At 41.1% G+C, this 17,838-nt stretch overlaps 1 pseudogene; it reads right to left on the reverse strand.

The window, feature by feature from the left end:
- Window positions 1–11,408: 11,408 nt before the first annotated feature.
- LOC116865276 lies at window positions 11,409–11,791 on the reverse strand (annotated as a pseudogene).
- Between the last annotated feature and the right edge of the window lie 6,047 nt (window positions 11,792–17,838).

The following is a 17,838-nucleotide window of genomic DNA, read 5'->3' on the forward strand; positions in this document are numbered from 1 at the left end:
TCCATCAGGTCCTGAGCTCTTGTTTTTTGGAAGGTTTGATCACTGCTTCAATCTCATTACTAGATATCGGTCCATTCAGGTTGTCAATTTCTTCCTGGTTCAATTTTGGGAGTTTATAGTTTTTCAGGAATGCATCCATTTCATCTAGGTTGCTTAACTTATTGGCATATAGCTGTTGATAATAACTTCTGATGATTGTTTCTACTTCCTTGGTGTTAGTTGTGATCTCTCCCTTTTCTTTCATAATTTTATTAATTTGAACTTTCTCTCTTTTCTTTTGGATTAGTGTGGCCAATGGTTTATTGATCTTATTGATTCTTTCAAAAAACCAGCTTCTAGTTTCATTGATACCTTCTACTGTATCTCTAGTTTCTACGTCATTGATCTCTGCTCTAATCTTATTTCCCTTCTTATGTTTGGAGTTGGTTTAATTTGTTGTTGATTCTTCAGTTCTTTAAGGTGTAGAGACAGCTGGTGTATTCTGGATTTTTCAATTTTTTTGAGGGAGGCTTGGATGGCTATGTATTTCCCCCTTAGGACCGCCTTTACTCTATCCCATAGGTTTTGGACCAAAGTGTCTTCATTCTCATTGGTTCCCATGAATTGTTTAAGTTCTTCTTTTATCTTCTGGTTGATCCAAGCATTCTTGAGCAAGGTTGTCTTTAGCTTCCAGGTGTTTGAGTTCCTTCTGAACTTTTCCTTGTGATTGAGCTCCAGTTTCAAAGCATTGTGATCTGAGAATATGCAGGGAATAATGTCAGTGTTTTGGTATCAGTTGAGTCCTGATTTGTGACCCAGTATGTGGCCTATTCTTGAGAAGGTTCCATATGCACTTGAGAAGAGTGAGTATTCTGTTGTTTTAGGGTGGAATGTTCTGTATATATCTATGAGGCCCATCTGTTCCAATGTGTCATTCAATTCTCTTGTTTCTTTATTGATTTTCTGCTTGGATGATCTGTCTATTACTGAGAGAGGTGTGTTAAGATCTCCTACTATAAATGTATTCATATAAATATGACTCTTTATCTTGATTTAATAGTTTTCTTATGTAATTGGCTGCTCCCATATTGGGGGCATAGATATTTACAATTGTTAGGTCATCTTCGTGGATAGTCCCTTTAAGAATTATGTAGTGTCCTTCTGTATCTCTGACTATAGTCTTTAGTTTAAAATCTAATTTATCTGATATGAGAATAGCTACCCCGACCTTCTTTTGAGGCTCATTGGCATGAAAGATGCTTCTCCATCCCTTCACTTTCAGTCTGGGTGTATCTTTAGGTTCAAAATGGGTCTCTTGTAGACAACATATGGATGGGTCCTGTCATTTTATCCAATCTGCAACCCTGTGTCATTTTATGGGCACATTTAGGCCATTCACATTGAGAGTGATTATTGATAGATACGTTTTTATTGACATCGTGTTACCTTTGAAGTCTTTCTTTCTGTAGATTGTCTCTATATTTCTGTTCAATGCTATTCTTAGGATGTTTCCTCTTTTATAGAACTCCCCTTAAGATTTCCTGTAGTGTTGGCTTGGTGGTCGCATAGTCTTTTAAGTCTTGCCAGTCTTGGAAACTCTATCTCTCCATCCATTTTGAATGTCCGTGTTGCTGGATAAAGTATTCTTGGCTGCATGTTCTTCTCATTTAGTGCCCAGAATATATCTTGCCAGCCCTTTCTGGCTTGCCAGGTTTCTGTGGACAGGTCAGACGTTATTCTGATGGGCTTTCCTCTGTATGTAAGGAGCTTCTTTGTCCTAGCTGCCTTCAAGAGGGCCTGCCTACAATTATAATTATTCGTTCTTATTAGGTGTCTCGAGGACTTTTGAGAATCTATAATCTTGGGGGAGACCATTCTGCCTCTAGTACATGAATGCTGGTTCCATTCATGAGATTGGGAAAATTTTCATGGAGAACTTGTTCCACTATATCTTCTAGATGTCTTTCTTTCTCCTCCCCTTCAGGGATTCCAATAATTCTGACGTTGGAATGTTTCATGGCATCATTTATTTCCCTGATTCTGTTTTTGTGGCTTCTAAGCTGTTTGTTCCAGGCTTCCTCCTGATCCTTTCTCTCTGTTTGTCCTCCAGATCACTAATTCTGTCTTCTGTCTCAGTTACCCTAGCTTTTAGAAAATTTAGATTAGATTGGAACTCATTGAGAGCATTGTGAACCTCATCCCTGGTGGCTTTCAGTTCTGCCCTAACATTGTGAACATCATCCCTGTTGGCTTTCAGTTTTGCCCTAACATTGTGAACATCTTCCCTCCTGGCTTTCAGTTCTGCCCTAATCAATTCTGTTTGGTCATTTATGGCTTTATCCAACCTATCTATTGCCTGGATAATTGTTAGCCTGAATTCCCGTTCCGACATATTGTCTATGTCGATAGCTGTTAGCGCTGTTGCAGAAGGCCCATCCTCTGATTTTTTCTTCTTTTGGGCATTCCTCCTCCTAGTAATTTTGGTGAAAGATGGCTGAACGGATGTAGCTGGATGTTTCCACTGTGGGGCAGTCAAGGTGCTCCCTGGAATGCTTCTGAGCAATCAGGAGTCCCCACCCAAATGAAAGAAAAAAGAAAGAGAGAAAAAAAGAAAAAGAAAAGAGAGAGACAGGAAAAAAAAGAAAGATAAAAGAGAAGGCTTAGCCCAAATGGGCCCCAAGGTAAGATTTATGACGTATACAAACAAAAACAGACAAACAAAAAGACTGAGAAAAGTATATGACAAAAAAAAAAAAAGTACATAAAAAAAAGAAAAAAAAAAAAAAAAAAGAACCTCATCAAAAAGAACCCCAAGTATAAGATTTATATACTATCAGGACAAACACAAATACACAGAAACACTGGCGGAAGAAAAAGATTGGAGAGTGGTTATAAATTCTCATTGTGGGCAAAGAAGGTTATTTTGATTCTTCCTGGATGTATCTTGACATCTTTGTTAAAGGATTCAACTTTCCTAAGATAAAGGGGGATTAAAAATTGGTTTACCTATAGGGGTAGCATTTATTGGGAAAAGGGGATTACCTTGCAGTTTAACTCTATATGAATATTAAAAAATAAAAATAAAAAAGAATAAGCCAAACTAAACTAAAATTCAAAAAAAATTAAAAAATAGAAAAGCAAAAGAAAAACACGGGTATATGTATTCAGGTTAAAAGGTTATTATGGAATTTGATGTACTGGATATCTCACTGTGATGGTAAATAGGTTAAAAAATTATCTCTATAAGAAAAATGAACCAGAATACTGGGGACGAATTAAAAATAAAGGTTGTATCTATGAAGTAGTGGTGGTTGTTCTCTTGTCGTCTTTTTTTTTTTCTTCTTTTTTTTTTTCCTGGTTGGCTCTCTGGGGGAGGGGCCTGCCACGTGGGTTTTCAGGCAATGTTCCCTGAGTTAAGTCCTCCCGCCCCCCTCAGGGGGGTGGGCTCTGAGGAAACCGGTTTTTCAGGCTTTTGTTTTCTGGAGGTTTTTATGTTTGTTTGTTCATTTTTTTTTTCTCTTGCCTTGACAGCTTTTGATGGTTTTTGGAGGTTTAGAGGAAAGCAAACTGCACCCTGGGCTCCCTCTCAGAGAGAAGCCTCCGTCTGTTCCCTTTGGGTGCTTCAGAGCACATAAGTTCCCCCTCAGCCACTGGCAGAGCGTGTTCTGAGTCGCTGTCCCTGGGGACACAGTAATTCCTGCTTGTACCCAAAACCATGACAGCAGCAGCTGTCTGGGCAGCTCTGGACTGCCAGAGAGGTTCCAAGCAGCAATCACACACAGATTTTCCCGCTGGCCCGGGCTGGGAGTGCCTGGTCTTTCCAGGTCCGAGAGCGCCAGGCTGGTGCCTGCGCACACCTCTCTCAGGGGAAGGCGCGGGGTGCGACTCAGACTCTGATAGCACAGCATGGCACTCATGCGGGGACTGCAAAAAGGGTGTGCTTCTGCCAGCTGGCGAGGGCCCTCATGGGAACTGGAACCCACGCACTCTCAGGCACGCTGGTGGCTCAGGGACCAAGACCTGGTTTCTCTACTGCACTCTCTCTGGCTCAGCACCAGGGGTGGCTGTCCTGGGTCCGGGGACTTAAGCCCCTCTCCCTAACCGCCCTGATTCCCACAATTTCCCCCAGCTCTCCTTTGGTCTTTTTGAGTGCTTTCAACCAGACTCCAAGTTAATGCTGGTCCCCAGATGCAGGGCACTCTCATATTGGGGTATTACTTTCCAATGGGTCACCTCTGGTGGCTCCCTCCCCCTTTTGTTTATCTTCCATTATTAGTCCTATGTTCCCACTCCACTTTACCTTCCCACTGGCGTCTTCTGCCCCCATAGAGATCCAGACATGTATAATTCTGATCTCAGGCTGATTTCATGGGTGATCGGAGTTCTTTGGTAGGTAATCAGCTCACTTTAGGGTACAGGTTGAAACGGTGCCTCCTCCTACTTCCCTGCCATCTTGTCTTCCCTGTACATTATGTTTTTGGTGAGGAAAGTTTGTCTTTTTTAAATTCATATTTTCCTACTTGAAAGGATTTTGCAAATAAAACACCAACTTGATCACAGAGAAGATATTAATCCTGCATCCCAGCCAGTGATTGAGTGGAGAGATAATTAAATATATCAAAGTCACTGTGTTTATATTTTTGGGTTAGTAGGGCAACAATCCTGTATATTTGTTATTTTATGATCTCATAATCTATAAGAAAATCTGGCATATTAGAAATCCTAGCAGATATAGTACTTAACAGATTCCAACTTTTAAATGTGCACACCAGTAACTGCTATACATTTTAAAGTGTTAATAAAATTCCAGTAAGATTACTTTTAAGAGAACCACACAATTAACAAATCTCTAAATTTATTTTATTAAATTGCAATTTTTTATTAGAAGCTCAGAAAAGTCACTTTTAGGATAAAAAGTGTTTTTGTATCTGAGGAAACTTGAACTCTGAAGTTTATAAACACAGTGTAAAATTTTTATGGAAATTTAATTGACTAGGTCATAATGACCCCTTAAAAATGATTATGAACATTTTCTAGATTTGTAAATAGGATGAGAAGTTTTATAATCTTGATTTAAAAATATAAGAAACAACCAAATTTCATAGTGTGTAAAGACTTATAAACTGAGAAGGATAAAATATCAATGAAGAGAGGAAAGCAAACACAAATAAATGGAAAGACCACCTGTGTTCATGAATCAGAAGAATCAATGTTCTTAAAATGTTCATACCACAAAGAGATCTATAGAGTCAGTGGAATTCTTATCAAAATCCCAAAGCCATTTTTTCTTAATAGAAATAGAAAAGACAATAAAACAATACTAAGGTTTATATGGAACCATAAAAGACTCCAAACAACCCAAGCAATTTGAGCAGGAACAAAGCTGGAGGCATAGCGCTTTCTGATTTCAAGCTATCCTACAAAGGTACAGGGTGATATTGGCATGTTCTGTCAGCTCATCTTTGACTAGTAAGCCAGAACATGTCACTGGGAAAAGAGAGTCTCTCGTCAATACCTGATGCTGGTAAAACTGGGTATCAACATCCAAAGAATGCAACTGGGCCCTTAGCTTGAGTAAACTCTTGCTTTTAAAGAGGGCAAACAATTGCACTGCAAAATTTTCTAACTGAATTTAAATTAAAAAAAAAAAAAGTCTTGGGGGTCGTGGGTGTCTCAGCCAGTTAAGAATCTGATTCTTGGTTTTGGTTTGGGTCATCATCTCTTGGTTGTGGGGTTGAGCCCCACGCCAGTGCAGAGCCTGCTTCAGAATCTCTGTCTCTTCCTCTCTCTCTCTCACACACACACTCTCTCTTAAATAAATAAAATCTTAAAAAAAAAAAAGAATCTCAAAGAATTCACATGAACAAATGTAGCTTAAAAAAGTTCAGTTCAGGGGCGCCTGGGTGGCTCAGTTTTTAAGTGTCTGCCTTTGGTTCAGGTCATGATCCCAGGGTCCTGGGATCAAGTCCCACAATGGGCTCCCTGCTCAGCGGGAAGCCTGCTTCTTCCTTCCCCCACTCCCCCTGCTTGTGTTCCCTCTTTCACTGTGACTCTCTCTGTCAAGTAAATAAATAAAATCTTTAAAAAAAAGTTCAGTTTGCTGCTATTCTGAGGTACACTAGGTATAAATTGTTGCCTGGGTTTTTGAAATAATTTAAATGAAATAAACTCATGTGTTTGGACATAGAAATTTAAGTCCACTGATACCAGATGAAAAAGTGTCTGGAGAATATGAACCATATCATAAAGGTAATTATAGAAAGACATAAGATAATCTTAAGGGCAACCAATTTTTTTCCTAAGATAGACATTAAAAAAAAAGTAATAGTATTAAAAAGATATTCATAACATTAAAAAACAATGGACTCAATGTGGTTTTGATTTGAATCTCCCTGATGGCTAATGATGATGAATATTTTTTTCATGTGTCTGTTAGCCATTTGTATGTCTTCTTTGGAGAAGTGTCTGTTCATGTCTTCTGCCCATTTTTTGACTGGATCATTTATTTTATGGGTGTTGAGTTTGAGAAGTTCCTTATGGATCTTGGATAACAGCCCTTTGTCTGTAGTGTCATTTGTGAGTATCTTCTCCCATTCTGTGGGTTGCCTCTTTGTTTTGTTGAAGTTTCCTTTGATGTGCAGAAGCTTTTTATCTTGATGAAGTCCCAAAAGTTCATTTTCGCTTATGTTTCCTTTGCCTTTGGAGACATGTCTTGAAAGAAGTTGCTGTGGCCAATGTCGAGAGATTATTGCCTATGTTCTCCTCTAGGATTTTGAAGGATGCTTGTCTCACTCTGAGGTCTTTCATCTATTTTGAGTTTATCTTTGTATATGGTGTAAAAGAACAGTCGAGTTTCATTCTTCTGTATATAGCAGTCTTATTTTCCCAGCACCATTTATTGAAGAGACTGTCTCTTTTTCACTGGATATTTTTTCCTGCTTTGTTGAAGATTAGTTGACCATAAAGTTGAGGGTCCATATTTGGGCTATCTATTCTGTTCCGCTGATCTTTGTGTCTGTTTTTGTGTCAATACCATGCTGTCTTGGTGATCACAGCTTTGTAATATAACTTGAAATCAGGCAATACAATGCCCTCAGTATTGTTTTTCTTTTTCAACATTTCCTTGACAATTTGGGATCTTTTCTGGTTCCATTCAGACAGAGAGTTTGACTTCTCTACCAATTTGAATACTTTCATTTCTTTTTGTTGTCTGCTTGCTGTTGCTAGGATTTATAGTATTATGTTAAACGGTAGTGGCAGGAGTGGGCATCCTTGTCATGTTCCTGATCTTGAGGGAAAGGCTCTCATTTTTCCCCATGGAGAATGATATTTTCTGTGGGTTTTTTCATAGATGTGTTTTGTGAAATTGAGGAATGTTCCCTCTATCCCTATACTCTGAAGAGTTTTAGTCAGGAAAGGATGCTGTGTTTTGTCAAATGCTTTTTCTGCATCAACTGAGAGGACCATGTGGTTCTTTTCTTTCTCTCTCATCTCATTTATGTCTTCTATCACATTGATTTGCAAATGTTGAATCACCCTTGCATCCCAGGGATAAATCCCAGTCATGGTGGATAATCCTTTTAATGTACTGTTGGATCCTGTTAGCTAGGATCTTGTTGAAAATTTTGGCATCCATATTCATCAGGGATATTGGTCTGTAATTCTCCTTTTTGATGGGGTCTTTGCCTGGCTTTGGGAACAAGGTAATGCTGACCTCATAGAAAGAGTCTGGAAGTTTTCCTTCTGTTTCTATTTTTTGAAACAGCTTCAGGAGAATAGGTATTTTTTCTTCTTTGAATGTTTGGTAAAATTGTCCAGGGAATCTGTCAGTTCCTGGACTCTTGTTTTTTGGGAGGTTTTTGATCACTGCTTCAATCTCATTACTGGTTATCACTCTATTCAGGTTGTCAATTTCTTCCTATTTCAGTCTTGATAGTTTATAGGTTTCCAGGAATGCATCTATTTCTTCCAGGTTGCTTAACTTATTGACATATAGCTGTTGATAATAAGGCTTTCCCACATCATTTACTCTCAAAGAGCTTTTTTCCATATGGAATCTTTGCTATGTTTTAAGAATTGAGCTAACATGAAAGCATCCCCAGAATGGTCACCCATATAGGGTTTTGTTCCAATGTGGATCTACTGATGTATAAGACTGGGCTTTTAGTGAAGGCCTTCCCACATATTTATATTTATGGGTTTTCTGGTAATAAGCACTGGCTTCCACATGAAGACCTTCTCCCTACTTGCCCCTGTCAAAATGAATCTGCTTATTTTTTTTTAAATTTTATTTATTAGAGAGAGAAAGAGAGAGAACACAAGCAGAGGGAGCTGCAGGCAGAAGGAGAAGCAGGCTCCCCATTGAGCAAGAAGCCCAATGTGGGGCTTGATTCCAGGAACGCGGGACAACAACCTAAGCCTAAGGCAGACCCTTAACTGACTGAGCCACCCATGCATCCTGAATCTGCTTATGTTTAATGAGACTTGGGCTCATACAGAAGGCTTCCCACAATGAAGATATCCCCAAAGCTTCTCTGATGTCTGATAAGATCATTCCAGTACCTGAAGGCTTTCCCACATTCTTTTTTTTAAATAAATTATTCTTAAAGATTTTTAAAAAATCTTATTTATTTATTTGACAGACAGAGATCACAAGTAGGCAGAGAGGCAGAGAGAGAGAGGAGGAAGCAGGCTCCCTGCCAAGCAGAAAGTCTGATGTGGGGCTCGATCCCAGGATCCTGGGATCATGACCTGAGCTGAAGGCCAAGGCTTTAACTCACTGAGCCACCCAGGCACCCCTAAATAAAAATTTACAGTAGCACCAAAAACCATAAGATACCTTGGAACTCAGGGAGGGAACTGCCTGAAACCACAAGAAAAACTGTCTGTTAGGAGGCCGAACTTGGGCACAGTACTCCCCATCCACCTGGAGGGAACCTGGGGGTGCAGGGGGGGCAGCACACACCATGACCACCCAAGAGAAATTCTTACAATAGTTCATAAGTTGGGGGGAGGGGAGCATCTGGGTGGCTTAGTCAGTTAAGCATCTGCCTTCAGCTCTGGCCATGGTCCCAGGGTCCTGGGATGGAGAGCTCTGCCTCAGGCTCCCTGCTCAGCGGGAAGCCTGTTTCTCCCTCTCCCATTCCTCCTGCTTGTGTTTCCTCTTTCGAGCACTCTCTCTCAGTAAAAGAAATAAGTAAATAAAATCTTTAAAAAAAATGAGTTCATAAGGGGACACATATGAGGATATGTGTCTCAGAATTTTTAGTCACATCTGGGAACTGGATATGTCCAGCATTGGGATAATAGGTAATTAGGGGAATGCAGGAGGTAAAAACAATAAACTAGATGTAAGTGTTAGCAAGAGAGCAATCTTAAAAATGGTAGTGAGTGAAAACCAATAAGAAAGAGAATGACATTTTGGAACAACACATTATATAGTTAAAACAATTCAAACAACAATTATCCATATTTTACAAGAATAAAATGCAAGCTTAAGTTAATATAGTAAATACGTTAGAGTGAGCGCCTATGTGGTGGGAGATGGGTACTGAGAATAAAAATATAGATGAACCTCATACATACTGGTGACATTTACGTGCTCTAAAATGAGGATTATGACTAATCCTGTTTGAAGTACACTAGGTATAAAAGAAGAAAAAAGCAAATAAAAATTATTTTTAAAAATATTTATTACAGAGAGAGAGAGAGGATGAGTGGGGAGGAGGGACAGAGAGAGAGGGAGAAGCAGACCCCCCAGTGGGCAGGGACCCCCCCCCCAATGTAGGGCTTGATCCCAGGACCCAGGATCATGACCTGAGCCAAAGGCAGATGCTTAACAGATTGAGCCACTCAGGTGTCCCAGCAGATAAAAATTTTTAGTAATTGATACAGATGTTTTTGAGTTGAGAGGATAGAAGAAAAATTCTGAGGTAAATGAAAGCATAGTGGCTTCCCCTAAAATATTATTGCTGTGAAATACAAAGGGTTAGAATAACTCCACAAAATTCAAGCTTTATGAAGTATTCAGCGTAATGCCCAGTGTTTACAGAATAACCTCTCCTATTGTTTATTGCTTCCAATTACCTTTCTCCTCTCTGCACCACTGTGGCCCTTTTATTGGGACATGGTTCTTCTCTTTATGGTACATCAAAAACATAGGCTTTGAGGTGCACATTGGAGACTGGGAGAATAAAAATTTGCAGTAGTATGGAGTGCCAAAATTCTGCAAGAGTTAGGAATATACAGAAGACGATGGCTGAATAGGTGGACTTGGCCACTAAAGGATGTCAAAAGAAATGGGGCCTCAGAGGAGCAGACATAGAACCCCACCCCACTGCCCTTGTGTTGTGATAGGGTGCTCAATTTAGGGTGCTGGGCAGTGTGAAGGAGAATTTGGGTCCTTGGGGGAGGTATGGAGGCTGAGAAAGATTGTGAAGGGGGTCACAGAATGATGGCAATGATGGATGGCACAGGCTCCCAGGGACAAAAATCCCCTCTCTTTCTGCACCCTCTGCACCCCCACCCCACCCAGTGCTCCTGAGTTCTTCCTCAGGTAGAAAAGGAATCCTGAAGGGACAGTGTGAACCTGACTCCTCCCTTGCTAGAGACCTTTACCTCAGAGCTCTGTCGGGCACACTGCCTCTGGCTGGGGAGGGCAGACTCGTTCATGGCCCTCCCAAAGCTCTACCACAGGGTCTCTAAGAATAGCATGCACATCTTCTTGGTCCCTTACAGCTTCACTCTGGTGATACCAGTGAGCTACTGACCCAGAACATGGCCCCTAAACTTTGGTTTTGGGGTAGTGGAGTGTTTAGGGGTCACTGGCTTTAATTTCCTTTCCAGGTGAGGTCACTGAAGCTGTGAAAATACGTCAGATTTCTGTTAGATTTCTGTTATCTCCCAGAGTAGGGGTAGGGTAGTCTACTTGTCATATAAGAAAATGGAAAGGATGGGGTCAGGGGTCATGGTGGAGACTCAAGCTGATGGGAAACTGAAGGAGCAGGGATGGTGGGCAAACTGTGGAGGGACAGCTCAGGTGTGGGTGGTGAGGACAGAAGGAAAGAAAGCATGAAGGGTGGGAACAGTGTTAAAAGAAGGCAGAAAGGAAAGGAGGGATGGAAGAGGGAGGTTTTCTCATCCTCAAATAACTTCTCACAATTGCCAAGCCCTGTATTCAAACCTTGAACATTGTATCTTTCTTTGAATCTTTGTTGTATCATCAGAATAGGAAGGTATCAGTGTGTGTTCTCCCTAACCTCCAACCATCCCACTTTACAACGCAGAGTCATCAACACCTATAATCTCCATGGGGGCAGTGGGACCTACTGGCCAAAGGCACAGGGACTTTTAGTCAGAGAGGGTCCAAATGGAAATGAATTTAGGAAATGTCTTCATATCTCAGTCTCTCAGTAGATAATTCTATGCCCTCAGCATTTTTGTTTTGTTTTGTTTTCAAGTTCCAAAAAGGTCTTATTACATACAGAAGGATGGGGGTTTGGTCCTTCTCGGAGGTCCGCTTTCTTCATGGCTGTCAGGACACTGCTCAGCTCCTCTCTGTTCCTCTTGGCCTGGATGTGCGTTCCCACAGTTTTCTTGGTGACCTTGAGGGTGCACTTGTCCTTGGAGATCTTGAGCAGCTCCATGGGTGGCTGCCTCTTTTGGGGTGAAGGTACACACCGTTCCATCATTCCCGCATGAACTTGGTGTCCTTGGTGAGGTGCCCATGGTGGCTGTGCCTCAGCTCGCTCAGGTTCTTAGTCACCTTGTTGCCCTTGTTGAGGCCCACGGCCACAGAGGATTGCAGAGCCATGGTTGCTGCTCCTCAGTGGCTCCTGCAGTAAAGGGGGATAAAATACCTCAGGTCTTACTATGCTAACCAGCGAAGAGTGTCAGCATGGTAACCATTGTAATTGCTTTTTCTTTCCTCTGGGCTCAGGGACAGAGCGTCCATACTATTCAAGATCATTGCAGCCCACACTTCCTTTCATCTAGTCTAGGACCTGCTCTATCAATTATCTTTGATCTCCTGTACCATTTTCTAAATCTCCTCAGGATGATTCAGTTTAATATCTCCTATTTTCCTTCCCCCTTCCCTCCTTTTCCCTCCTTCTTCCTTCCCCTCTCCCTCCCTCCCTCCATCCTTCCTTCCTTCTCCATGCCCAGCCTGGAGCCCAATGTGAGGCTTGAACCCATGACTCTGAGATCAAGATCTGAGCTGAGATCAAGAGTCAGATGCTCAACTGACTCACCCAGGTGCCCTAATACCTCCTATTTTCAAAACAAACATGACAGCTTTCCACACATGTGCTGGGCCCTCTTCAGGGCCAAATCTCTGCTAATGCCCTTCGCAAGCCGGCTCTCTCTCTCTCTCTCTCTCTTTTTTTTTTTTTAAATTTTTTTATTTTTTTAATGAACATATAATATATTATTAGCCCCAGAGGTACAGGTCTGTGAATCACCAGGTTTACACAATTTACAGCTCTCACCATAGCACATACCCTCCCCAATGTCCATAACCTCACCACCCTCTCCCTACCCCCCTCCCCTGGCCACCCTCAGTTGGTTTTGTGACATTAAGAGTCTCTTATGGTTTATTTCCCTCCGGATCCCATCTTGTTTCATTTATTCTTTTCCTACCCCCCAAACCCCCTATGTTGCATCTCCATTTCCTCATATCAGGGAGATCATATGATAGTTGTCTTTCTCTGATTGACGTATTTCGCTAAGCATAATACCCTCTAATTGCATCTGCGTGGACGCGAATGGCAAGATTTCATTTCTTTTGATGGCTGCATAGTATTCCATTGTGTATATACACACCACATCTTCTTTATCCATTCATCTGTTGATGGACATCTAGGTTCTTTCTATAGTTTGGCTATTGTGGACATTGCTGCTATAAACACTCGGGTGCACGTGCCCCTTTGGATCACTATGTTTGCATCGTTAGGGTAAATACCCAGTAGTGCAATTGCTGGATTGTAGGGTAGCTCTATTTTCAACTTTTTGAGGAACCTCCATGCTGTTTTCCAGAGTGGTTGTACCAGCTTGCATTCCCGTCAACAGTGTAGGAGGGTTCCCCTCTCTCCGCATCCTCGCCAGCATCTGTCATTTCTTGACTTGTTAATTTTAGCCATTCTGACTGGTGTGAGGTAGTATCTCATTGTGGTTTTGATTTCTATTTCCCTGATGCCGAGTGATGTGGAGCACTTTTTCATGTACCTGTTACAAGCTGGCTCTCTTAAAGCATGCTGTCCCTACCTCCTCCATAGCCCCCTCCACCTGGTTTACACCTTAGCACTCCTGCAGAGTTTCCTGAGGGCTTTCATTGACAAGTTAAAGCCTAATTCCTCTCCTGCTGGAACTTTCCACTGAAGCCAACATTTTTCTCAGTCTCAACTTATTAAGACTTTCTTTACTTTATATCTTTTATATTTTACTTTTATATCTTTACTTCAGTGAAACAAAATCTGAATTCCTCTGTTTTCTGAGAGAGTTCCTGTTTACCCTAAATTTAAAGTCCGTTAGGCAACTATCCTTAGTTGGTTTGGTTTTTATTTTTGGGCAACATGCTCTCCTGCTGACTCAAATCTGTGTTTTTTTTTTTTTTTTTTCAAGATTTTATTTATTTGTTTGAGAGAGAGAGAGAGTGAGAGAGCATGAGCAGGGTGAGGAAGGGGTACAGGGAGAAGCAGAATCCCCACTGAGCAGGGAGCCTGACTCAGGACTCAATCCTAGGACCCTGGGCTCATGACCTGAGCCAAAAGCAGATGCTTACCCAATCATGCCACCAAGATGCCCCTGTTTTTTTTTTTCCCAAAATTATAGATATATTTATTTATTTTAGAGAATGATGAGGGGTACATTGGGAGGGGCAAAGGGAGAGGGAGAGAATTCCATGCAGACTCTGCACTGAGCACAGATCCTGACGGGGGTTTGATCCTTGACCCTGAGACCAGGGTCTAAACCTAAACTGAGTCCAATGTTTAACTGACTGTGCCACTTAGGTGCTGTGCCCCTCAAATCTGGTTTTGAAATGAGATGAGATATAAACAAGTAATAGTAGAAACAACATTTTATTTAATTTATTTTCTCTTCTGGCTCATCTACTCTCGTGGTTTCACCTTGCACCTGCACAGGCTGATGTCACTGAAATCTAAAGTTTCATCTAAGGTTCTTCTGTAGCCTTCAGAGTTCAGGATCTGAACAGCATCAGCCTACCTTCGCCTTTTAATGCCTTAAGTTGAACATGGCAAAAGTAACAGTTCCTACTTCTCCTTAATTATAAATGTTAATGGCTGAACTTCACATGTAGTCACTCTGTTTAGAGACCTGAGAGTCATCCTGGACCTTCCCAGATCCAATCAGTTGTGAAGTCTTAACAAGATTACTCCTAAATGTTTCTGAAACCCGTTTTCTCCTTCCATCACTAATATATGGTGCACTCTAACCTCTGATTCAAATTCAAAGACCCTTCCCCGCCCCTCATCACTCTGTTTGTGGAGAGGAAATACAAATGTGGGCTGTCCAAGGGTGCTGAGCAATTGGCTTCTAGTTCTAGGGGTAGGTTTTTGTTTTGAAAGAGGCTAAGAAAATATAAACTGAGGATAATTTTTTTTCTTAGTCCACTTTTCTATGGAGGTAATTCTTTCTTTTCTCTTTAGAATATTAAGGTACAGAGGACAAATATTTGTGTTTTTAAAAATTTTTTATTTAAATTCAATTTATTGTTCTTTTATATTTTTATTTCTAAAAAAGATTTTATTTATTTGACAGAAAGATAGAGAGAGCCAGAGAGCACAAAGGGGGGCAGGGAATGGCAGAGGGAGAGGGAGAAGCAGGCTCCCCACTGAGCTGAAAGCTCAATGTGGAGCTCCATCCCAGTACCCTGAGATCATGACCTGAGCTGAAGGCAGACACTTAATGGACTGAGCCACCCAGGTGTCCCTAAATTCAATTTAGTTAACACATAGTATATTATTAGCTTCAGGGGTAGAATTTAGTGATTCATCAGATGCATATAACACCCAGTGCTTATAACAATTACCCTCCTTACTGCTTATCCCCCAGTTACCCCATCCCCCCACCCACCTCCCTTTCCATAATCCTCAGTTTGTTTCCCAGAGTAAGAGTCTCTTAGGACTTGTCTCCCTCTCTGTTTTCCTCTTATTTTATTTTTCCTTCCCTTCCCCTATGTTTGTCTGTTTTGTTTCTTTAATTCCACATATGAGTGAGGTCATGCGGCATTTGTCTTTCTCTGTCTGACTTATTTTGCTTAGCATAATACCTAAAGGACAAATATTTCAATGAAGGCTTTAGTGAATAGGACCACAGACGTCTGTCCCATGTCTTCATATCACAGGTCTGTGATATGAAGGCTCACGTCTGGTAGCTCAATTCAGAGCAATACTTAAGGTTTAGACCAACACTCAGTGGGATGTTTCTTTTATCTTCCTGTGGTGGCAACAGATAGGGTCCTTGAGGTTCTGGAGATCCTGGGTGTGGTTCTCTTTTTGTGTTTTTTTCACCTTCAAGACCCAATCAGTATTTTTTTTTTTTAAAGATTTTATTTATTTATTTGATAGACAGAGATCACAAGTAGGCAGAGAGGCAGACAGAGAGAGAGGGGGAAGCAGGCTTCCGGCTGAGCAGAGAGCCCGATGCAGGCCTCAATCCCAGGACCCCGAGATCATGACCTGAGCTGAAGGCAGAGGCTTAACCCACTGAGCCAACCCAGGCGGCCCCCAATCAATATTTTTTTTTGTTGTTTTGTTTTGTTATTTGGATTTATTGGCCTATGTCTCATCATGATGGAGGAGTGAAATGTTTCTCACAAGATATTCAGAGAGCTTTGATCACCATTACGTGGGCTCAGAAACTAAAAGGATCAGCACAGTAACTCAGAAATTGAAATTGTGGTAAATGTAAAGATATGGGTTCTATCACTAATGTCACAAAAGGAAATTTTTAAAAATCCATACCCAGGAAAATTCCCATGTAGTGTAACTGTGCATTTACCCAGAGGGGATTCCATAGCTTAGTGCTGGCAGACAAGTAGCTTTCTTCTCTCAAACTTAAGGTGCAGAACTGAAGCTCTGCAGACCACTGCATCTCTCTTTGTTGGTAAACAGATTCCCAGGAAACTCCAGATCCCATTCCTTGCTTTTTCATACATTCACCTGCTAGTAATGATGACCAAAGGTGAACTTTGAGGGGAGTTCAGGACACAAATTGAGAAGCTGAATCTCTAACACACACACATATAGCTTCTGTCTGTTTTTCCCCACATTGCATGTTCCTCAAGTCATCAAGAATCATGAGGAATTAACTGATTCTGTCAGTATCCACAGTCATATCCACTTGGACCTTGAGCATTCTTGGATTCATCTGTGGAATAGTTCAGTTGGAGTTCTAATTTCTTGATCTTGGATGCCAGTTCTCCCATTCGGCAAGTGGATCTCATAGTGTTCTTCTGAGAGAACAAAGAGCAGAGGGGCACAATAAGTAAACCCTCTTCATTGAGTTTCTTCTGTAGGTTGATGATATGTACCATGTTGATTGACTTGTAAATTCTGAACCACACTTGCCTCCCAGTAATAAATCTCACTCAATCAAGGTAGATGATTTTTTTTTTTAACGTGTTGTTGGATTCAATTTGTAATATTCAGGTAAGGATTTTTGCATCTATATTCATCAGAATTATTGACCTGTAGTTCTCTTTTTTCTTTCTTTCTTTTTTTAAAAGATATTATTTATTTATTTATTTGAGAGAGAATGAGAGAGAGCATGAGAGAGGAGAAGATCAGAGGGAGAAGCAGACTTCCCAAGGAGCTGGGAGCCTGATGCAGGACTGGATCCTGGAAGTCCGGGATCATGACCTGAACCGAAGGCAGTAGCACCACCAACTGAGTCACCCAGGCGTCCATATTGTGGTCATTCTTTTTTTTTTTTTTTTTTTCCTCAGTATAACAGTATTCATTGTTTTTGCACCACACCCAGTGCTCCATGCAATCCGTGCCCTCTCTAATACCCACCACATGGTTATAGTTCTCTTTTTTCATGGTATCTTTATCTGGTTTCACCAATCAGTATTTTTTAACAGGACCTGGATAATCATTTTATTTAAAAGTTCCATCTGTTCTGTGTAATAGTTAGAACTTCTGTGGTTTGGTTTCTGTCATTTTTGGCCCCTTATCGTTCTTAGTTCTTTGGTGCTGTTTCTTTGGCCCCTTATCGTTCTTAGTTCTTTGGTGCTGTTTCTTGGCATGCTTGGTAATATTTGGTTGGGTTTGCTTGGATAATAGATATTGTATATGAAAACTGTAGAAACTTTGACTAATGTTCTCTTTCTCCAAAAAGGAAGCTAGAATTCTTACAGGTTCTGATGCACTTTGTTTGTGCTGGTCTTCTGTTGGTTGCCTTTACTTCTAAGGCACAGCCCTGCTGCTGTCTCAGAGAAAAGCCTGGAGTGTTTATGAGTGCCTCCCCATCTGCTCAGGCCCTGATCTTTAACCCCTGGCTCCACAGCAATGCAGAGCTGCTAAAATTTTTACATAGCTGTTTAGCTTCAGAGCTCTTGCTTTCAACTTAGGTGCTGGGGATCTCACTGTGGGGATGCACAGCTTAGGAATCAATAAATACCCCAAGGGGAAACTGCCTGCTCAATTTTGGGCTCATTTCTCTAAGGTTCCATCTTCCCCCTCAAGTCTTAGACTCCATGATATCTTTAATTCCAACTGCCTTCTTCCCAGCCCACTGGAAATACCGTAAGTCCAACAACAACAACCTCCTCCTCCTCCTCCTCCTCTTTTTCTTCTTCTTCTTCTTCTTCTTCTTCTTCTTCTTCTTCTTCTTCTT

Source organism: Lontra canadensis, unplaced genomic scaffold (genome assembly GCF_010015895.1).
Source record: "Lontra canadensis isolate GAN:19392208 unplaced genomic scaffold, GSC_riverotter_1.0 scaffold7, whole genome shotgun sequence".
Classification (NCBI taxonomy): Eukaryota; Metazoa; Chordata; class Mammalia; order Carnivora; family Mustelidae; genus Lontra; species Lontra canadensis.